Raw genomic sequence first — 23,827 nt, forward strand, 5'->3', positions numbered from 1 at the left:
TCAAAATTAATGTAATTAGCAATGATACACACACACTTGAGGTAACAAACAAAAAGAAAAGCTGGAGACAGGGTCGGCACGAAATGAATGAATTAAAACCACTGACAACTGCACGCACACAAACACTGAATGCACATGAAACAGGCCTAGAGTCAATGATCGCAGAACCACGAACCACGAACCAAAGCAGTAGAGAAGAAGAGACTGCCTGCCATAAAAAACCTCACAGCAGATGTTGTGAAAAAACAAGAAGAGTCAAGAGAACTGGTATGGTTGTAGTGTGGTTGGATGTGTTTTATGGATAAGAATGATGTATCAGATCAATCCGACAATGAATTGGAGGGATTGATCCACATGAATCATTGTTGATATTATTATTGATACCAATGTTATTGTATGTTTTTTATTAAAATATGACTTTTTCTAGAGATTCATTTAATAAATGTTAATAAATAATAAATACTAAATTATTTGAGTGTCTAGAGGGCTCAATTTAATTGTTTCTCCTCATAGAATGCTCATATGATGAGAGATGTAGATGCTGTATGGCTGTTGGGAGCATTCCATATTTAGTATGAGTATGTAGGTTTTGTTACTACACCAACAACAGCCACCTGAACACTTTATTACTCTGACCTTTGATGTTATTTTTGTGCATGTTCTATCCAGGCCAGGTCACAGTAGTTGGATATTCCTGGTATCCCCTGTTACTCTTGTTCTTTGGAGTCAAGAGAACAACCAACAGAAGCAGTCATATCAGAAACTCTTGAGAAAACAAAAGCCAACTTGGAGAAACTCTCTGCATGGACACAACAGATAGTAGACTCGTTATTCCCATACATAGCCAGAGCGAGGAAACTACAAGAGGGAATGAAGAACAAAACAGCAGAAACTGTATTGCCAAGCACACATGTCCCAACACAAGGGACAAGCACTGGTTCTACAATACAACCCTGTACAGGGACCAGCGTCAGACTGGTTGACATGGGCTTTTGTAACCAGTAGGAGAAGGATGTATGAGGAAAAGGAAAGAGCTACCAGACCCTTGTCCACTCAAATGGCGCAGATGAGAAAGCCTGCACCATGGACCAGGATACCTGAGAAACCTCCAGCAAGAGAAAGCCATACAGATGCATTCAGAGATGTAGTTATAGCAAACTACAGGAAAACCTTAAGAATCAAGAGAAGTATGCATGGAGATGACGATGAACTAAACGACTACCTGGACAGCATAGCACATCTGGGAAACAACATTTTGTACCAGCACATGAAGGAGGCTGGAAGACGAAATTCTGGAGGAGAATGCTTTGTTTGTGCACTCCTACCATACAGCATTGGGAAGTCCAAGATCTTCGTAGCTGTAGAAATTGATGTCCCGACAGCACACTGTCTCTCACACGTGGCAATGTGCAAGACAAGAGACCAGTTCATGGGAAGTGACGCCTCATTGATATGGGCAACTGAAACAGCCTATCCCGATGAAGATGATTATGTCCAGGACATTAAGACACGAAACAGAGCTCATACTAGGAATCATGTGATCGGGTATGACAAACCTGAAGTTAAAGGAACAGGAATAGGATGGGAAGTAAACCCGAGATTAAATGTCCAAGGAAAAACTCCAGAAGAGGCTCAAATTTGGAAAAACAGCGGCCAAATGCAGATTTGGGGAACAGTGCTTTCACCAAACGGATGGAAGCAAGGAGTAGTGATATGCCGAGCATGGATGGTCCTTGGAGCCTGCAAGGAAGCAATTGAGAACTCACAAAGACTGTGCAAACCAGTATGGCCAAAACATGCAAAACTGCTGACATGGGTCGAAGACAGAGGAGTACCCTTGCAAATAGTGCCACTAGAAAGCCCGAAATTGTGCTTCAGGAACAATGGCACAAGAAAGATGGGAGAGAATCAGAACTGTGGATGAATATTTGACGCTCCAGGAATGGTACATGGACCGCAGTAATTAAGGATCATTTTTGGGCATGCAGATCCAAAGCGTACATCCGACTGCCAAAGAACTGGGGAGGCATATGCACAATAGTGAACATCCACATTCCAGCATTAGTAATCCCAATCAGTGACCTGAATATTGGCAGTTTCCCGAAAACAGATGCTCACCTGAGAAAGAAGAGATCTGTGGAACTGATAACTCGAATGAAGAGAGAAAATAATGTCTCTGCTAAATCAGAAGAAGCATTTCATGCAATCCCATATGGACACAGACTATTCAGCCTCACCTCATCAGTGTCCACAATGATTTTTATGCCAAGAATCCAAGTTGGAGTAAATACTAAATGGTTGCAGATAACCAGATGGGAATTGCTACAGACGATCAACACGACCATAAAAGGATTCAATGCGATTAAGGAAGAGTTAAGAGCAGTCCGACTGATGACTCTCCAGAAAAGATATGTTCTTGACGTGCTCACAGCTATGGATGGAGGAGTTTGTGCAAAAATTGGAGAATCATGTTGCACATTTATACCTTCTCACGACGAAGAAAATCGAACTTTAACAGAAGCCATAGGTTTGCTGACAAAGCTACATAACCAGATGATCGACGAAACTGACGAAATTGATGATGACAGCTGGTTTGGATCACTATGCTCGTGGGTCCCACAATGGATGGCAGACATATTCAAGTTCCTGGGAGCCCTGCTAGTGATGATATTACTAGGATTTTGTGTTATCAAGATAATAATCTCGCAATGCCAGAAAACTGGGAAGAAAGCCATAGGAATGAAGATCATGATTGATGTCAAGCCAAGATGGAAGCCCAGAAATCTAACCGATGATGAAATAAGAGACTTTGTGTAGGCCAGTGAGCATGCACCAGAAGGTACAAAGTTTCTTTATCCCAGGAAACACAGAAATTATGAGGGGAAAATTGATTTATTGCAGCCCAAATGGACAATGCCAACTAATGACATGGAATAAAGACGAACATGTAAGGACAGCAGGAAGCCTGAAAGGAGTAATAAAAATATGGACTCCAAAGAGACACTTCTTCAAACCATCATGTACAAACCCAGAAGATGAAGAAGGAATGAACCCAGATGATGAAGTAAAGACGAATACAGAGAAATCAAGTAGGATGAATTCAAAGGAGGAAGTGGTCGATGAATCGCCCAGAGGGGGGAGTGTAGAGGAGGTCCCAAATAAAGCCTGCACTCCAGTCGCCCATTTTGAAGTACCAGGAATGTTCACACCAAAATATGTGATGTATGATGAGCAAATAAACCAGCAAAGAGCCGCAGTAGGGCTCTGCCCAGTGCCAATCAGGAGAACAACTCCTGTTGAAATACGGATACCTAGAAAACCATGGACAGTAAGGTATCCATTGAGAAAACCCTACCAGCAAATAAGACGAAATGAAGATAGCCTATGTACCACCCTGGAAGAAACAAAAAAGGCCTTGATGGAAGACGAATGGTGACGTCATGAAGGCCCGAACAGACTCGCAAGTAGAAGATATGATGATCCAAGGATGACACAAAGAAACAAAATGCCATGAATAAGGATATTGTGAACCTAAAAGGAGAAAACAATGTTGAAATATAAAGAAGCTTAACTGTAAAGCAGGATGAAGACATTTAACCAGCTAACGCCTGTACATATGCATGAAACCGCAAGAAAGCTAAGAAAACAGCGTGGCTTGCTATGCTAAGTAGAAGAATAGAGCGGCAGGCGCCATTATACATAATCTACCTCAAAACGAAGCACATTTATATAAGTGCGAGTCCACTTTACACAAAAGCAGAATCAAGTCAGGTTACTAGAGGCCAAACAGGACAAGATTTGTATTCCAGCTAAAACGAGAAGCGACAGCAGAATTGAAACTCAGAAGATGCAACTTGTGCCAAGAAAGAGCCATGGTCAGACCAACAGAAGGAACAAACAGTAGCTTCACACAAGTGAAACTTAAGAACAGAATATCCTATCTTTGGAAGGTCGAGATAAGGAGGCGTAGGCAGGTGGAAAGCTGAATAAGATTTAAAAGCACAAATTAAGGGAAACTAGGCAGATTCACGGTGTGAGCAGCACGTGACCATCCAAGCGAGAAGGAGCATGGGTTCCCAACTACGCCTAGCAGCCGCCCAGATAGAGATATCATAACTTTTTCTGACAGGAAGATACAGTTTCGAGGCCAACCAGAACCAACTAATTGACACATAGCCACTAAAGTAATGGTTGAAGGAAGGCTGGGTGAATCGTGGGGCACCCTGCACCTGGCTGACCATTCTGCGTGCTGCTAAGTAAAGTGGAGATTTATGCATGGGGTTAAAGCCAACCCAATCGCAATGGACCAAGTAATCTAGGGTCCTACAGATAGTAAAACCAATGGGACGTCGTACTTTTAGTGATGTCTACAATAGTAATGTTCGAAGGAAGGGCTTAGACGCCCACCTGATAGTGTTTATCCAATCCTCTCACTCCGTTACCATGTACAAATATAGTACCTATATTAAAGTTACCTTTTCCTAACCAATAGAATTGCATGTTAACTTTTAAGTGTTACACGTCAATTGTGACGAGTTTTGAGTATAAATGCCACTGTTTGTATGAAGTTCGTTGGAGTTGAAGCGAGAAGGACGATCGCATCACTGTTGATTTTCATGACTCCACATTTTTTGTACTTGTCATTAAACGGACTCCCTTTGCCAAACCATTGAGTTGTCCTTATTGATTGGTGTTGGAGTAATAAACCTGCACCCCCATCCATCTCATAGGTGCAGCTATCTTGTCTTAAAGTACTCTGGTGCAAACCTCAGCTCTATGGGCCGGCAGGGGGTCTCCCCAGTACACATAGATTCAAAGTGGGCGTTCAGCTGCCTAGAATCCCACTTCCAGAGTGAAAATAAGGTCATCAAAAATGTGCAATCGTTCCATGTAAAAGTAGTTATGTATACCTCTTCCTGTACGCTCTGGGCGATTATTCCCAGTATAGTATTACTTATATCGGGATCGATAGGTTTGGTGGGACAGGTGGCCCTTTAGGGCTATTCCTATTTTGAAGCAGCCAGGTTCCAGGCATAGGGGAGGAAGGAGGGAGGTCCTGAATTATATGCCTTGAAAGTGCAGGGACATTTTCCCACAAAAGCAGTTCTCATCCAATTGGCTGGTCATCAGCAGGTACCGGGAGGTCACCATGAGATGTCTGGTTGGTGTGGATGGTTAGACGAGAGGCCCTGGTACGTTCTGTGAGCCTGGAAGGTGATTTTGAATTTGACTCTCTGCTGTGCTGGAAGCCAATGCAGTGCGTTCATGGCTGAGGAGATGTGTTCTGAGTGCTTTGGTCCGAGGGCAAGGTGGGAAGCTTGGTTCCGAGGGCAATGGAGTTGGTGCAGTGGTCTACATGGAGGCTAGTGTAGGCTCTGCTGCTGTAATCTAGACGGGACGAGACCACAGCTAGAGTCCGCACGATCCTACAGGTGGCAAAGTAGGTGAGGAAGGAGACCATGCTGGGGATGCAGATGGTCAACAGCCAACGTGTTGCTGGCATTGGCTTGTAGCGTGAAGGGTCGGACCTGGCCCAATTAGAAACATTGAATTTGGGTCTCAGGATCCCAGTGGATGACTTCTTTGTTTAGGCACAGCTGGCTTGCACTCATCCTAACTTGACCTGCAAGCTCTCACTGTTGTCATCTCTATCAGGTTACCTTTAGCTGTAGGTACGCTCTCATCTGTGCTCCATATCTGTCTTTGCTGGCACTTTTAATTGTGCCACGAGGCAATCCTTTCTCTTGCCTATTTATATGGTTTATAGGTACATGTGCATGTGGCCATCTTGCACACTGGTTGCTAAAACGCGACACGCTCTGCAACCTCTCTCCAATCTGGCCCACTTTTTCCACTCACCTTTAAAGCCCCTTTTCTTTTGGCTCCACACAGCCATGCCCTTGCTGCTTCCGCCTTATTCTATTCCACTGAGCCCAACGTGTGTTAAGGTCTCCATCCTCTACTTCTGGGCATGCCTGCCCTTTCTGCGGTCCCTATCCATTAGTGCCATGAACTGTGCAGTGATTGTATGTGGCAAGAAGCAATATGGAGTCCTCAGGTAACAAAAGGTGAGAAGAAAAAGGTAGCTGCCTTCAGAGCCACTAACCAGGCCGTCAAGACCCGTGTCATAGCTATCTCTCCACAAACGGTCACTCTCAGAATACTCACATACCACGCCCATGCATCGCTCTATCAACATTCCAAACGACATGGCTCAGGCATGTCACAATGTGTGCACTACTCCACCAACAGCAGAGCAATCTTTCAAGGCAGTTGAGAACACTCCGCTCATCCTAAGTCTATCCCCTGCCTCTTCCCATTGGTCCCGCTCAAATCAAACCTTTCTCTCACCTTGATCCATTCATTTCACACAAGCCCAACCTTTGTACCACCTCTTCCCATTATTTGTACACAACTCAAGTCTCTCTACTGCCTATTTGCACTGGTTGATCGCTATAACGACTCCCCCGTTGCATCTAAAATGCTTTGAAATGGCGTCTGGCAGATTCCAACCTTCATACTTCTCATTGCACGACCAACATCTCTCTGCTATTTACCACTAGATCAATACTGCTCATAATAAGAATAATCGTTTTACATATTTCACCCCTCTTATTTCTTTATGGTCTCTTTGATAGCAAGTACCAGAAACTGGGCACTGGATGTTGTCCCCTGAACCCGCCACCCTCCAATGCTTCTCTCTCGCTTCCTGGGCTGGTTTTACTTAGTACTCTTGCTGTCCCTTGATTACTATATGCACTCTCTGAGTGGGCTCTACCCACTCACCTCTCTGAAACCCCCCCTTCTATTATTTCCACTCGGTTTATCGCTCTCGGCAGCCAATCGGATTACACTAAGATGTTCAAAAAGTAGTAGCCTGGTTGGGTACAATCGAAAGTCAGGCTACAAACGCAATGGGTCAAACAATGTTGGGACAAGGTAGGGGAATTTGTGACAAAGCCGAATGGTTCCGCCTTCGTGAATAGAGAAGCTTCTTTGTGTTCTTCTGGGTACAAGAGGAAGGCATCTGAGGAAAGGGACATAGGGAGACAGCACAGCGAAAGGCACACAGGGAAGAAGCGCGAGAGAACACAATAGTAGAGGCACATGGGGAAGGAGCAAAAGGGAACATAACAGTGAAGGAACACGCAGGAAAAAGTTCAAAGAAGCACAATAGGGGAGGAACACTGTGGAAGAAGTGTGACTGAACACAAGGTAGAGGAACATGGGCAAGGAGCACGAGTGAAGACAACAGTGGCGGAATATGGGCAAGAAGCACAAAGCAACACAATAGTGGAGGAACACGCAGGAAAAAGTTCCAAGGAGCACAACAGGGGAGGAACACTGTGGAAGAAGTGTGACTGAACACAAGTTAGAGGAACATGGGGGAAGGAGCACGAGTGAAGCCAATAGTGGCCGAATATGGGCAAGAAGCACAAAGCAACACAATAGTGGAGGAACACGCAGGAAAAAGTTCCAAGAAGCACAACAGGGGAGGAACACTGTGGAAGAAGTGTGACTGAACACAAGGTAGAGGAACATGGGGGAAGGAGCACAAGTGAAGACAATAGTGGCCGAATATGGGCAAGAAGCACATAGCAACACAATAGTGGAGGAACACGCAGGAAAAAGTTCCAAGAAGCACGACAGTGGAGGAACACTGTGGAAGACGTGTGACTGAACACAAGGTAGAGGAACATGGGGGAAGGAGCACGAGTGAAGACAATAGTGGCCGAATATGGGCAAGAAGCACAAAGCAACACAATAGTGGAGGAACACGCAGGAAAAAGTTCAAAGAAGCACAACAGAGGAGGAACACTTTGGAACAAGTGCGACTGAACACAAGGTAGAGGAACATGGGCAAGAAGCACGAGTGAAGACAACAGTGGCGGAATAAGCATAAAGCAACACAATAGTGGAGGAACATGCAGGAAAATGTTCAAAGTAGCACACTAGTGGAGGAACCCAGGGAAGAAGCCTGACAGAACGCAAAAATGGAGGAGCATGGGGGGAAACCACACACAAAGACAATTGTGGATGGGGAAGAAAAACGAGGAAACACCAGTGGTCGAAGTGGGCGGGAGTGGTTGGGAGCAGACCGGTGCATTTGTTTGGCGGTTTGTATGGGGTGTGTGAGCGGGTGTGATGACGGTTTAGTGGGGTGCGGGGGCAGGCCAGCAGGGAACATAGTTCCACTACTTCTCTGCGTACACTTTGGCCACTGGGGAGCACAGTAGTAGATGAACGTGGGGAAGAAGAAGAAGAAAGAAGCACACGGGGAAGTCTTGATGGATGGAGAGAGACCATGGAGGAGGAGGAGGAGTAAGGAGAGGAGGGCAAGAATTAGGCTCAGGAAACAAGGGGCAGGGCAGAAACTGCTTGGACAGCTTCTCAGAAGGTTCATGTGATTTAGTTTCAGTGTTGCAGGTCTTACGATGGGGTCTCATGATTATTGGAGCTGCACCTTGGCGGCCACAGGACGTTGCCGCCCCTTCTCTTCCCTGAGCGCCCCACCTATTAAGTTATCACTGCCTTGGTGAAGGCCAGGTCAATCGAGGTTTACACAAAACATACGCTGGGCCACGCGACAGCAGTCTTGCCCATTAAATAAACGCCCTTCCATAGAACAATAGTGTTTATAGTGCAGTTAAGTAGTGTGTTTATTCTTGAGCACACATAAAAACTACGGGAAGGAAACCATAAAACATTGTAGCCTCAGCAGAGGCGGGGAAGATGAATGCGCAGAAATGTCTCTGAGAACATCTGGTTGTGTCACCTTCATGACGCAGTTTCCGGGTTTAACATTTGCGAGCAATTGACCAACAAAGAGAAAGAACCGAACTCAGTTTTTATCAGATGCATTCGAGATGTTGCTCTCCAGGACCTAGTAAATTGCATGTAGGTGACCTGTCATGTTTGCACGTCAATGTAAGCAGGGCCCCTCTGCATAGTTTTCCTCATTTGCACTACAAAGAGCAAGCAAAAGGGGGAAAAGTAGGCGAAACCTTACAGTCACACTTCAGAGTGAAAATTGTGTAAACACGGTCTGCCATTCACACGTGGCATGTAGCATTTACAATGGACTTCTATGGAATCTGCCTGCTTTTAGCAGGTGTAAAAAGGAAGCGTATTCTTTAGGAATCCAACGCATTACCACCAGCATCAAAATCTGTCGCGGTAATGGACGCGGTTTGGCACGGCGGAGAAGTGGCCGTTTTGCTCTGTGCCTCCACTGTGTCATGCAAAGCATAAAAAAAAGTTTTTGCATAAAAAGCAGGCGTGAAAGCTTCCATATGCATTTTATGATTTCTTTTTACGTGACACTGCGATGAAAGTGACCTCAGCCCCGTGTTTTCAAAATAATCTTTTCCTCAGGCCTTAGCCACAAGCTCCAGGTGAAAGAACATGGCATGCACTTGCACGTTCTCAATGTCACTGGGCCTAGTAAGAACGTTGTTTTGTTTCTCCCTTGTTCCCCTCCCTCAGGGGAGTTGCTAGGTCTGGAAAAGACCCGGTGCTAGGCTGATGTCGGAACTGTCGGGACTGGGGGCTAGCTAGTCTTTTGGCTGTAGCTCCTGAGATTCTATCCGGGGCTACAACCAAAATTTCAGGGGCTATAGCCCCCTCAGCCCCCCGCTAGCAACGCCCCTGCCCACCCCTGCCTTGTCGTGCTCTGAAACACTTCGTGTACGAGTGCGATAGAAATAAAATATCATATCATATCATTCCGTGCCGTGTATCCTTCTTCTGAATTTGATCTAACAATGTATTGGCTCTGGGCCAAGAAATTAAGAAGCCAATTGTCCAGGAAGCTGCTACCTCCATGCTAGCGACTGTGTTCATTCCTCCCCTTGAACTACCTGCACTTCCACTTGACTTTGCATTTGTCGCACTTTTTTTATTTTATTTGTACATTTTTGTAACGCCCAGACCCAAGAGTATCACAGCGTTTAGTATAGTGCGTAGGCAGGAGAAAAGGTACACAGTGACAGCATGAAACAGAAAATCAGATGTTACTCATATTTATCAAACAGCCAAGTCTTGATCCGTTTTTTAAAGGTGGCAAACGATTATTTAGTTCCTGATGTGAGCAGGCAGGGAGTTCAAAAGCGATGGAGCCGTGACGCAGAAGCTGACACCGCCGGCTCTTTTGCTCTTAAAGCAGGTGCTGGTGACCAATAAGGTCTGCGCTGCATCTGATCGCTCGCACAGGGACAAGTTGAGTGATGCAATTGTTGAGATAGATTAGCGCCTCCTTGTTGTGGATACAGCGGTGTAAGATGGACAAGGTTTTGAAATCCACACGCGCTTTGATGGGGAGCCAGTCGGATTTACGTCTAGTAGATGTAATGTGATCGGAGCATTTCAGTCCAAGGGCGGCACAAAGTGCTTTTTTTAAGTAGTTGGAGTTTGGGCATGTTGGCAATCGTGGTGCCCATAAGTAGGACATTGCAATGATCAAGTTTCATAAGAATCAAAGCTTGTGCGACCGTGAGGCAGTTGTTCGATGAGAGGAATTGCCGACTCAGAAAAATAAGACTTGCAGGGTAAGCAGTAGATGATGCGAGGGCATTTATTTGCCTGCTCATTGCTAGGTCTGCTTCGAGGTAAACCCCCAGGGTTTTTATGTGTTTCAGGACGGGGATGGTGGTGCCATCATTACAGAAGAAGGAGAATGTAGTATCCAGGTGTTTGAGCCAGTGAGGAGAGCCAATGATGAGGAGCTCAGTTTTTTCATTATTTAGGCATAAGTTTTGAGTGGTCATCCACTTTTGGATAGTGCTGTATACTGTTGATTGTGACTGTGTCACAAACGTGGTCGCCCATAATAGTGATGAGTATCTGGGTATCAGTTGCAAAGTTGGTGTAAATGATTTCCCTGGAGTCGAGACAATCCAATAGCGGTTTGGTGTAGGTGTTATACAGAGAAGGCGAGAGACACAAGCCTTGGAAGACGCCTAGGGAAGCGGGGATGGGGTCGACTGCAGATTACACAATGAATACTCGCATGGTGTAACCACAGAGAAAGGATTTGATCAAAGTGGAGGCTTCAGCAGAGAAGTGGAAGTGTTGGCTGAGGTGGTGGCATAGTATGTTATGGTCGACAAGGTCAAACGCAGCAGAGAGATCTAGCAAGAGGAGGATAGCTATATTGCCAGAGCCACGGATAGAGTGCATTTGGATATTAAAGTCCAGCAGAGCAGTTTCTGTACTATGCTTAAGACGAAAGCCAGATTGCCTTTTGTCAAGAAGGTGGTTTGCTCCAGGAACTGTTGGACTTGAGCATAGGCTTGTCGATCCAGAATATTAAGAAAGGGACTGTGTAGATGGGGCAATAGTTGGTGGGGATGGTGGGGTCTAGTGAGTTTTTTTGAATAATGGTGTTACCCAGACAGATTTGATATTTGAGGGCACCAAACTGGTCGTGAATGAGGCGAACTCAGTGATGATAGGAGCTAACGTAGGAGCGCAGAGCTTCACTATATGGGCCCTGCAGGAGTCTTCCTTGCAGTTGGAAAGCTTCAGCACTCTAATTGTCGCAACCACTTGTTCTTGTGTGACTTGGCAACATTCAAATGGGGGCACTAGAGGCGTAGGCCCCGCTGGGCTGGGCATCAGTAATGGCAAGGGCATTTTACTACAAGCAGGGCCTTTTTGGCACTGATCTTGGTCAGTGGTGTCTCGATTTTGTGAGAGAGAGCGTCTTCTATCGTGGAACATCAGGCTTTGTTAGAGCACAAACCAGCGATAGGGGGGGCAGGGGTTTCAAGCTCTGTGAGGATAGCACATAGTTCTTTACTGTTGGAGATTGCATTAGCGATTCTGTTGGATTTACAGGCAATAACCACTTTCTTGTAGGTGCAGGCCACTGTGGGAAGTGCCATGCAGTTGTTTGAAGAGGTTGTGTTTTGCATAAGTGTTCTGTGGTTCTTTTTGTCCTGCGTTGTATGACTAGTTCCTCAGAGAACCAGGTGTTAATAGGTTTGTGCCATGTAGGAATTTTGTTTTGATAGGAGCATGTAGATCAAGGGTCTGAAGCAAGCATGCATGGAATTGACTGATCTCGGGCATTGGTAGTAATCGAAGCTAGGATTGAGGGCATTAGATCTTCATGCTTCAGATAACAAGTATTGCGGACGTGTATAGAACTCAATGATGCGGCTAGGGTTTTGTGGGGCTTAGTCAGGGAGAGATTGAAGTGTATAAGGAAGTGGTCGGACCAGGGCACTGAGTCGATGGCAGAGATGTTAATGGTAGCATTGACCATACACATTAAATCCAGGATGAGGCCTTCAGAATGAGTGGGGGCAGTTATAAGTTGGGTAAAACAGATATCTCCAAGAGCAGCTGAGAGTGCAAAGGCTTTGGGGTCAGTGTCATCGTTGTAGCCAAGGTTGAGGTCACTCGAGATGATGCACCTGGTAGAAGGCTTCATGAATGGCGTAATAATGAGCAGGATGTCAAGGTCAATGCAGCTGGGTCCGTTAGGGGGCCTATAGATCAAGAGCAGATTGAAAGTTGTTTGAGGGTCAGTGGTGTGCTTAAAAAGCACCATTTCATACCCTGGATGGTAGTTAAGGGGCATGACCTGATTTGTAGGGAGGATTTAGCTATGAGGGCTACTCTACCTCTTATCGAATTTATGCAGTCTGATCTATCCAAAATACCATCCTTCTCGAGCCCTTCGCTGAGCTACCTCCAACTCTCTAAGGGTTAGACGCTTCTCCAGGCAGAGAGTGGGGGGTAGATCTCTCTCCTCTGCCTCCCACTGGAATGGCCTCAATTGCCCTCTCAAACTTGACCCAGGCCACCTGAAATTCTGGAAGCAGCTCAAAACGTTTCGCTTTTCCTCTGCTTTCTCTCTTTCCCTCCCCTGTTGAATTACCTGACCTACCTGTCTGCTGTACAGACTGGTTGCTTGGCTACCCTCAGGGTCTCACTAGTAGCGGGCTCTTTCTTGATCAGTCACCCTTGTACTGTCTCCGGGCCTAGCACGCACTTAGGGGCTGTAACTGTAACCCTACAGTTCCTTGTTCTCCTTGCACTACCCAGTGCTACGCTGCCTTGGCTGCACTTAATCAGAGCATTGCTGCCCTGTTTTCCTCTCCCTCCTCCCTGCACTTCCTCCCCTCCCTTTCCCATTGCACTTCTCGTTCTCGCACTTGCACGATCTGAATGACACAAGGCCTAGTAAGATCGTTTGTCTGGTCCTCCCTCTGTCTTCCCTCCCTTGTTATGTCGCTCCGCGAAACACTTGTGTACAGGCACGTTATAAATGACTTATCATATCATATATCTGAAGATAGTATAGTTGGGAGGATTGGCCAGGGAGAGTAGGGGACCAGAGACATCATGAAGCCGTGGTTCTGTGGTGCCTAGAATGTCTACGTGAAAGATACGTGAAGGATAAGATCATGGATTTCAATCGGATGAGCACCAAGGGAACTGATATTTATCAATACACACCTTAGGAATTCTGTTTGCTCAGGAAGAGGCACAGGACTGTAGAGAAGGGGGTCTGTTGAGTCATGTCCAGGGGCGGTGGTGAGGGACAATTTGTCTGCAAACCTAGTATAGCCAGTTTAGTGGCTCCTTTAAGTGGGCGGCAAGTGATGGTAGTAGTGATAAGACTTCTAGACTGAAGTCTGTGTTGGCGGGAAGCGCTGCGGCATGGAAGCGTTTTGCCTAGGATCTGGGTGCAAGAGGAGGGAGTAAGGCTGTGGGCATTTGTGGTAGGTGCAAAGAGCAGATTACGAGTGACTGTACACTGTACATGCTTCAGGGTCGGTGCAGCACACTGCACCACAGCGTCAGTGCAGTGCAAAACAGGTAAGAATGTCATCGGAGGCGGAGGGGTCATCAGGGAGGACACAATAACTGCTAGCTGTTAAGGAACATGAAAGGTTGTAGCACAATTGCAATGCATTGTCGGCAAAAATGGTGTCGGACATGGGAAGGGGCCATTAGGAGAGTCACAGGCCATATCAGTTGTCGGGTCAGAGCGAGAAGATGCGCCACCACGCCATCACAAAACATCACGGGCAGATGTGGTGTCAGAGCCGGGAGGGTGACATTAGTAAAGGCACAGAACATGGCATGAGTCAAGGATGGTGCAACAGAATATGCCAGTGCCATTACGAGACATAACAGGCAGAAATGGTGTTGGAGGCGAGAGGGTGTCATCCGTAACAGCACGGCACATGGCAAGAGTCAAGGATGGTGAATCACAATGTGCCAGTTTCATTACGAGACATAACAGGCAGAAATTATGTTGGAGGCAGGAGGGTGCCATCCGTAAAAGCACAGCACATAGCAAGAGTTAAGGATGGTGCAACAATGGGCGCTGCTGCACCGGAAAGTATGGCACCAGCACTTTACCAGCACTTTTCCTGCAAAACACAAGTTTGCTGGTGCCAGTAATTCAGGCCATCCCATCCAAGGAGTCCAATAAGACTCCATGGAATGGGGATTTCCCGCCATTGCCGGCATCTGGAATATCCTAGTAATCCCATGATATCAGGTGACGGTAACGTTAGGGCTGTTTCCCAGTATCCTGCTGGAATTACTGGCAGGATATGAGGAAACTTGTAATGAGGGCCTGAGTGTAGCCAGTGGTCTTCAAACTGTGGGGTTGCCCCCCGCCCTATGGGGTCCAAAGAATGGTCGGGGGGGTGTGAGGCTCTTCAAAAAGGGAGTTTGCTGACTGGGGTAAAGGGGGATCAGGCATCAGCAACAAAAATGTACTCGATGGGGGGCTCAGCATAAACTATTTGAATGCCGCTGGTCTAGACTGTGGAGCAGTGAAGTGCTGATCATGAGATGTGACTTCGAGTAAGTCAAGCCATCCACGCCTGCAGTGCAGTGAGTTATGCATGGGCCAACAGTGCAGTTGGGGAGGAACTATGCAGAGGAGAGTTAGGGGTGAAGGGCAGTGCACAGGGTGGGAGACATGCAACAACACAAATTCCTTGACTTTCTCACGTGACATCTATCCTTCTGGTGTTAATGTAGGATGTTTGTTAGAGAAAGTAGTAAGCAGGCATACACACATGGGATATATAGAAGACGCCGCGTGCAGCCAGGAGCCCAGGGATGAAGCTGCTTCCCCGCTGCTTTGTTGATATGTTACAGCAATGTTACACATTGGCAGTTACAGGCGGACCCCTGAAGGCCATGGAGGAGGGCTACAAAGGAGCCCTCCGGCAGGTGTCCAGTGGGCAGCCCACCTGATTGGCTGGTTGTCTCTACAAAAAAGAACAAGGACATTGATTGAATGCATCATTGGCAATGCTTGGGTGGTCCTTAAATTATGCAGGAAAGGAGATGTCACGTAATCACACATTGTGCACTGACCTCAATCTGAGAAAACGGGACAGCATGGGCCGAAAGGGGATTTTGTTGGTGTTCCTTCTCAAGTCCCTGCTGCCAATCATTTTGGATGGCAAAGTAGTTATGAGAAAAGGGTGTAGTCAACAGCTACCCTGGTCATTGACGCTTTGGTAGGATTCTTTTTTGAGAAGCAGTGGAGCTAAATTAGCACATATCGATTAGCTCTTAACATGAACACAAAGAAGTTAGATTCTTTTTCAAACATAAAAAGTTGTGATTTATTAAATTTTCAAGAGTAGATATTTTTTTTAAAAAGGCAAAATATGCCATCCTTGGCACAGAAAAACATTTTATACACAAAGTATGTAATGATTGTGCATATAGGTGGGTTAGTACATCAATGGTGACTGTAATTACATGTACTGCCAGTGTTGCGACAGTACGTGAAAATTGACAATTTGAATCTAACTCCTTTGTGTTCATGTTAAGAGCTAATCAATATCTGCTAATTTAGCTCCACTGCTTCTCAAAAAAGAATCCTACCAAAGCGTCAATGACCAAGGTAGCTGTTGACTCCACCCTTCTCTCAAAACTTTCGCCTTACCCTCTGCAGTCAAGCCACCTTATATAAAAAAAGAGGGTTCCTTGCCTTACCTCATACATGGCAAAGTAGTTATACCGCAGGTGGGCAGTGAACTCTCCACTCTGATCCTCTCTGCTGGGAGAGAGGGCCTCGGGTGGTGCTGCGTGCCCTGGGGTTGTAGATGCCAATGTTAAGCCTCATACGTTTCTCCCACATAGCTTGGCTGCTCGCTTCACTCTACCTCTGCGCGTTGTCATCGCTGATGTTTTTACCTGCAGCAGGTTCAGTCAAACCGGCTTGGCTGCAATGCATAATGTAAACATGTTCTATCTTTGAATTGATACTTTTGTACATAACTTTAGCATCACTGCACAGCCTTTGCATGTTTATACTTGGGAGATAAGGCCATCATAAAAGCAGCTAAAGCAGCCCACTGCTGGCCCAATCAAAAGAGCAGCACAGAAAGCTGTAAGGCCATGTAGGAAGTGAATTGCCATCACAGAAACCTGCTTTTTATCTCCATATTTTTCCAGGAAGATGAATGGGCTTGTGCTGACAGAATATCCTGTGTGATTTCCAAGCATCAAAGCAGGAGATTGTCAGGTCGAACTAGGGAGTTGGTGTCTTGCAGACCTGATGCATTCCACGTTTGCATGGACTGGGCTGTCCGATTGCTGTCTTGCAGAACTGGTGCTCTCCAAACTTGCATGGACTGGGCTGTCCGATTGCTCTCTTGCAGACCTAATGCATTCCAAGCATGCATGGACTGGGCTGTCCGATTGCTATCTTGCAGAACTGATGCTCTCCAAGCTTGCATGGACTGGGCTGTCCGATTGCTGTCTTGCAGACCTCATGCATACCAATATTGCATGGAGTGAGCAGTCCGATAGCTGTCTTGCAGAACTGATGCTCTCAAAGTTTGCATGGACTGGGCTGTCCGATTGCTGTCTTGCAGAACTGATGCTCTCCAAGCTTGCATGGACTGGGCTGTCTGATTGCTGTCTTGAAGACCTGATGCTCTCCAAGCATGCAGGGACTGGACTGTCCGATTGCTGTCTTGCAGACCTGATGCTCTCCAATCTTGCATGGACTGGGCTGTCCGATTGCTGTCTTGCAGACCTAATGCATTCCGATCTTGCATGGAATGGGCTGTCCGAATGCTCTCTTGCAGACCTAATGCATTCCAAGCTTGCATGGACTGGGCTGTCCGATTGCTGTCTTGCAGAACTGATGCTCTCCAAGCTTGTATGGACTGAGCTGTCCGATTGCTGTCTTGCGGACCTCATGCATTCCAATCTTGCATGGACTGGGCTGTCCGATTGCTCTCTTGCCGACCTCATGCATTCCGATCTTGCATGGACTGGGCTGTCCGATTGCTCTCTTGCAGACCTAATGCATTCCAAGCTTGCATGGAGTGAGCTGTCTGATTGCTGTCTTGCAGAACTGAAGCTCTCCAAGCTTGTATGGACTGAGCTGTCCAATTGCTGTCTTGCAGACCTTATGCATTCCAATCTTGCATGGACTGGGCTGTCCGATTGCTGTCTAGCAGACATGATGCTCTCCAAGCATGCATGAACTGAGCTGTCCGTTTGCTGTCTTGCAGACCTGAAGCATTCCAAGCTTGCATGGACTGTGCTGTCCCATTGCTGTCTTGCAGACCTCATGCATACCAATCTAGCATGGACTTGGCTGTCCGATTGCTGTCTTGCCGACCTCATGCATACCAATCTAGCATGGACTTGGCTGTCGATTGCTGTCTTGCTGACCTAATTTATACCAATCCTGCATAGGCTGAGCTGTCAATAAGGAGACTGACACAACATAAAGTGCTTCTGATTGGTTGCACAATGGCTTCCGGTGACGTAGGCCCGGAGCAGCAGCAGGAGTTTAATTACATTGTTCTACTCCTTTTGTGTCCCAGACAAGGCCCAGGAGTGGATTCGGGAAACATGGCACTGCCTTCAAGCAGAGCTTGTACGGAAGGGAAAGGGGGCAATAGCATCGGTGCTTCCGGGTGACTGGTGTCTCCCGTGGATGGAGAGACTCAAAGGATCCCTATGAGGCACATTCCACCCACACCCACAGCCATACACCTGGTATCTGCCAGGCTGCAAAGATGTCCATGATCCTGCAATGCTAAGAGAAGCAACTGCAGGCAGGCTTTGTTGGGTCACATTAGTGAGTGTCAGCTTCATCCCCTTAGCACAGCGAGTAAGGGACTCATGTCTGATCAAACCCCGCCAAAACACCTCTGGGGGTGCTTGCTTGCTGGACTTTGCCTTTGATTGCTTGCATTCCCCATGCAAAGGGACGCAGCATGGCAGTTTGGCCTGGACTACTTCCTCTTGTGGGTCTGGGCCACGGCTCGTTTGCATATGGTTGGTCCGCTTCTGCAAAGGAGTAGATGTGCTATCAGTTGTAATGCAAAGCTCATTCAAAGGAATTTCCAGGGGTTATGAGTCATTTAAGGCTTTCCATCCACCATGTCTTGGTTTATATAACACAGGTCCCAGCACATCTAAGCTAGCATAGCCAGTTAAGGAACCTGCTAAGGAACTCTTTATGCAATCGTAGGCCACAGGTTTCACATATGTTAACATGCTCCATGGAAGCCGGTTTCACCTGTAGGACACAGATCACCTCGTACCGGCATGGACTCAAGCGATCAGTGTTTTCTTTGGTAAATCAGTGATTTCCAGCTTCATCGCATGGCCAAATTGTGGCATCAAGGGCAAAGGAGTCAGAGAGCCAGGGTGCGTGAAAAAGACAGTGGGCCTCATTCCGAGTATGGCGGTAAGGGATAGCGGCCACCGGTAACGAGAGCGGTGGCGGTAATCCCTTACCGCCATACTCCGAGTTCCCTCTGCGTCCTCGCCCTTAACACCTGCTTTGAGCAGGTGTTAAAGTCGAGGGCGCAAAGGGGCCTCCAAGCCAATAACGGTGACCGTAATGAACGGTCACCGTTATTTGCATCTTCCCCATTCCCATTGAGCCCTATGGGGGCTCATTTGGGAATGGGGAAGAGCCTTGGTGAATGGGGAATTACCGCCCCGCCAACCTTGGAATGGGGCGGTGATTCCGCCATCCACCAAGGCGCTGCCGGTCCGGGTACCTCGTCAACCAAGGCGTTAATAGCGCCATTGGTTAGCGCCGTACTCGGAATGAGGCCCAGTGTGTGAGGCTGTGAAAGAGCCAGGTTTTCACTACATGCATATTTTGTGTGTTGCTGCTGCCATTAGTTTAAGTCTCCTATGTCTTGGGCTTGACAGAACAGTGTCTGTGTTGCTCTTCTTTTTTAGTTGGGGTGCTGAAGTGTGTGCCTGATTTATCCTATACATTTCTTTAGTTCGTTATCACCACCTGCATGGTGCAAATATTCCCCTGCAATCCCTCAGTCACCCACACCCCTCATACTTATCAACACCCCTCGCTCTCTCCGATTTCTCATCACAACAAACACCCACCCAAACCTCTCAGTCTGCCTGTCATGCCCATATTCCCAAATGGCACTTCCCAGCCTCTGCCACACTCCCAAACGGGCATACAACTCACAAGTTAATCTCTCCAGTCCCTCTTGCAGCCTCCACTCCTTCACTCTTTCTCAGTGTGATTTTGGCCCAATCTCCCCCTCTTTCCCCCAATGTCTTGCTTCTTTTTGCATCTGGCATAATTTATTTCAGTCTATCCCCCTCTGCTTCCTACCCTCTCTCCCAATGTACTGCTCGCTCCCTCTTCCTCCCCTGCGACCCCCATCGTCCATCTCGGTCCATCGTCTCTCTTGCCCCCACCCACTTTCTGCTCTTTTGCCAATCACTCATTTTCTGCTCTCTAGCTCGCCACCCACTTTCTTCTCTTTTGCCCCCACCCACTTTCTGCTCTTTTGCCAATCACTCATTTTCTGCTCTCTAGCTCGTCCACTCACTTTCTTCTTCTCTCTTGCCCCCACCCACTTCCTGCTCTTTTGCCCATCACTCATTTTCTGCTCTCTTGCCTGCCACTCACTTTCTGCTCTCTGGCCCGCCACCCACTTTCTGCTCTCTGCCCCGCCAATTACTTTCTGCTCTCTGGCCTGACACTCACTTTCTGCTCTCTGGCCCGCCACCCACTTTCTGCTCTCTGCCCCGCCAATTACTTTCTTCTCTCTGGCCCGACACTCACTTTCTGCTCTCTGGCCCGCCACCCACTTTCTGCTCTCTGCCCCGCCAATTACTTTCTGCTCTCTGCCCCGCCAATTACTTTCTGCTCTCTGGCCTGCCACCCACTTTCTGCTCTCTGGCCCGCCACCCACTTTCTGCTCTCTGCCCCGCCAATTACTTTCTGCTCCCTGGCCCGACACTCACTTTCTGCTCTCTGGCCCGACACTCACTTTCTGCTCTCTGGCCCATTGCCTCCTCCTGCCCTCTTAGCGTGATTTTATTTTTTTAAATGCAGATTTCTTTTTTTCTTAAAGCAACTGTTATGTGGGAGTGTGTTTTGTGGATGGTTTTCAAAAACAGCTGATCTCCTGGTTTTTGGAGCAATCATGGAATCGCCATAACCTGGATTCTGACTCTGACCCAACAGAAGTGTGCGATGCCTGCATTCTTTCTTGCCGACACCCGCTGGTGTTGTAGGGTGAAGGGGGAAAGAGTGAGAGGCATAGAAAAAGCCAAAAAGCCTAGTATGCTCTAGTGTGGCGTGGAGTAGGTGGGGTACGTGGACGTGGATTCGGATGCGGTGAACTGAGCGACTGCCTAACCCGGCAAGTGCCTTCTTAGGATGTCTTGGGTTTGTGAAGATTCAGTCACATGTCAGGCTTTCCCCTGCTTCAACTCTATAAACCTCTCCCACTTTTGACCTATGGGGATGGAGTTCTCGGTGGAGCAATAGTATGAAGGTGGAGTCCACTCATCTCCCATGTACTCTCAATGTGTGCCCTGCATGAGTGGGAAGAAACCATTTATATCTTTTTATGTGAGCTGCAAGAAAGGTTCGAAACTCACTTTCCACCTAAGCTACCTTGCAACTGGGAAGAGATTGCAATGTGTAAGATTAGCAATGGCAAATACAAAACTCATTTTATTAATTCTTTGTTTGTTTGTTTGTTTATTGATTTGTAGGGCGCACCAAACCCTTAGGTAACTGGGCGCACAGCATAACAAGAATACTTGAAGCTTAGTTACAGGTATAGAAAGGTACAAAGAGTACCTAGAAGCTTAGTTACAAATGTAGAGAGGTACAGGTAGGAAGGATAGCTCAGGGGCAACGTGCTCGCCTTACAAGCCAGATGACACGGTTCAATCCCCGGGTCCGTGCTTAGAAACCACTGGGTATTAAGCGTGTTATAAATAACCTTCTTAACATTGCAACATATCACTCTGCATTTGTAAAGCCTGTCACTTTATGTAGCCTTTTTCATTTGCAACATCCGTCCATATATTTGATCCCTGCTTCTTTGTTAATGTAGTCTTTTCTTGCTAGTAATCTTTATGGATACTATGTTGATTCTAATGAAGAGAAACAGGGTACACACAGGAACACATTTCAAATCATATTTTATATTTTTGAAAGTAGGTTTTTCAAGTGAGAAACATGATTTATTGAATCAAACAATTACTCGGCTTCAAATTTGACTAAATATGTTATTCGATGCACGCTTACTCGAAACCACATACCGGGATACAGGGCCTTCAATTGGCACATGTGATCCGGATTGCTACTGCGCTGCCCCATTGGCTTTCACTCAGTTGTGCAGCTCACCCCGAAACCGCGGATGCAATGTTTTTGTTGAATTACTGACCAAATTCAATAAAAGCACATGGAAGTTTCGCGAAAGAGACTTACATCTACCAACTTCTAAAGAGATGGGCTTTCTTCATGGGGGTTGTTTGTGTGACATGGGACAATTAGGCAGCGCGTGATGATGGGGGTTTCACCACCCCTAGTGAATGCTTGCTCACATTTCTACCCTTGCCCTCAGGCACAGTGATTTCTCGAGGCCTTGCTATCAGTTAGGACCAGAACACCTCAAAGACTTATTGTAAACTTTCCAAATCTCCACACCTCCAGGTTTCCTCGCCCTCTGAAACTCAGTCTGTCTCTGTCCACTTTAACACCTGCCTTGTGCCACTACCTTGTCTGACTAGGTGACAGCTTCTGTGCTACCAACCATTTTGCAGAAGACTTCGACTCTTGCGTTCAATGCTCCTGTCGAGGAGTGGCGAATCTGGTGCGGTCTCAGCAGTGCAAAACTCAATCAAGAGTTAGTTATCCCAGGGTTTCCTCCTTTTGTGATCCATCAACCAGGGGGTCTTCCCTGGTGGTGGCACTTAAACTGCTCTGTGGTACGCATCCTCGTCCCCAAAAACGTGGTGGAAAAGGGTGCTTTTCTGAAGTGTAAACACGGAGGTCTGCCTCCTTGAAAACCTAAGAAAAGGGTGTTTCTTTTTGCATACTGAAGGATGGCACTAACCAGGGCTTTGAAGTGATGGTAAAAGCCATAGCTGGGCTTCACAGGGCTCAGGTCATTCCCCAAGAGAGTGCTAATGGTCACTTTTCCAGACAAGTCACAGCATTACAAAGCTCCTCCTTCTGTGTATTCCCCACAGTAAATGCCTGCATTATATACGCCTGAAACGGTGTAATGCATGCACACTTGCACATTTTATTTAGAAGGTGCTTGTGTGAAACTATTCTGGGATGTGAAGACAAGTAGGGCAATACACAGACATGTCTGGTTGTCTTGTGCAGGTAACACATTTTCATGCATCAGGGTGTTGTAATTGTCTACAAACGCCTTAATTTCGTGAATAAGGGGTGTTTCAAATGAATGTTGAAAACAAGGAAAGGGGGTGTGTTATAAAAACTGGGACGAGCATGGGTACAACTTTAAACTGAGAGTGCCACCACCTGGGGGTGGGAGGGGGTGCACCTGTGGCATTACCTCTTGTTACCCTGACACGTTAGCATGCGCACTATTAGGATTAATACATTTAAGCTATCAGCAGGGGCGTTGCTAGGGGGGGGCTAAGGGGGCTATAGCCCCTGATCTTTTGGTTGTAGCCCCGGATAGAATCTCAGAAGCTACAGCCAAAAGACTAGCCAGCCCCGAGTCCCAACAGTTCCGACATCAGCGTAGCCCCGGGTCTTTTCCAGACCTAGCAACTCCCCTGGCTATCAGCATGGCATTAGTATTTTCATGTGCCTGCAATTTTATCATGGGATTTTATATTTGAGGATCACGCTTACAATTCAATGTGCTGATTTTGTTAGAATATTTTTGTCTTTGAAGTCCATCCTGATGAGTCCAAAGTTAACCACACAATTGTAAACCACCAATTTGTGTTATTTTACTGGAATTGGTATCGTGCAAGTGTGCCTTTCATATGCAGTGCCTACTAAACATGCTCCATGCTTGGCTCAGTACTTTTTATCATTATGTGCACATCTTAAAAAAAGAATCTCATATGCTGGAGGGAAGGAAATGGGACCCAGTGCCAAACACTCCCATTATATTATCCTCACAAGGTCCCTTTCCTTCGATGATTAAGGCCCATTAACCCACATCAATTTCTTAGTTTACAGTCCCTTTGCAGCAGGAGGGGCAGGTGCAGCCTGAAAATACCCCAGGACCCTTGATCTGGTATTAAGTCTGGCCCTGCAAGTGACAGGGCCAAATAGTGTATGGAGAGCCGACCAATACCCCTCAAAACTACTATTATCATAGAAAGGTATTCTTTATGGTGATGATTAAATACAGAATAATTAAATGTGTACAATAGTAAAGAGTTATCTAGGCGTACTGTTGCACTAAGCGCTTAATACCAGCACATGATTCCAGGGTGGCTTATAAAGTGCACTTGATGAGGCTACATTAGTCTATTTTTTTACTATTATTTATTTATTGAAATCACAGGAAAGTAATGCGTTTTCGGC

At 46.7% G+C, this 23,827-nt stretch overlaps 1 protein-coding gene across 1 annotated transcript in view; it reads right to left on the reverse strand.

Moving 5' to 3' along the window:
• The window catches only part of RHOF (ras homolog family member F, filopodia associated), a 312,658-nt gene that overhangs the window by 224,199 nt on the left and 64,632 nt on the right, over positions 1-23,827 (reverse strand). The window lies entirely within an intron of this gene.

This window comes from Ambystoma mexicanum, chromosome 10 (genome assembly GCF_040938575.1).
Source record: "Ambystoma mexicanum isolate Mex_15411 chromosome 10, UKY_AmexF1_1, whole genome shotgun sequence".
Lineage (NCBI taxonomy): Eukaryota > Metazoa > Chordata > Amphibia > Caudata > Ambystomatidae > Ambystoma > Ambystoma mexicanum.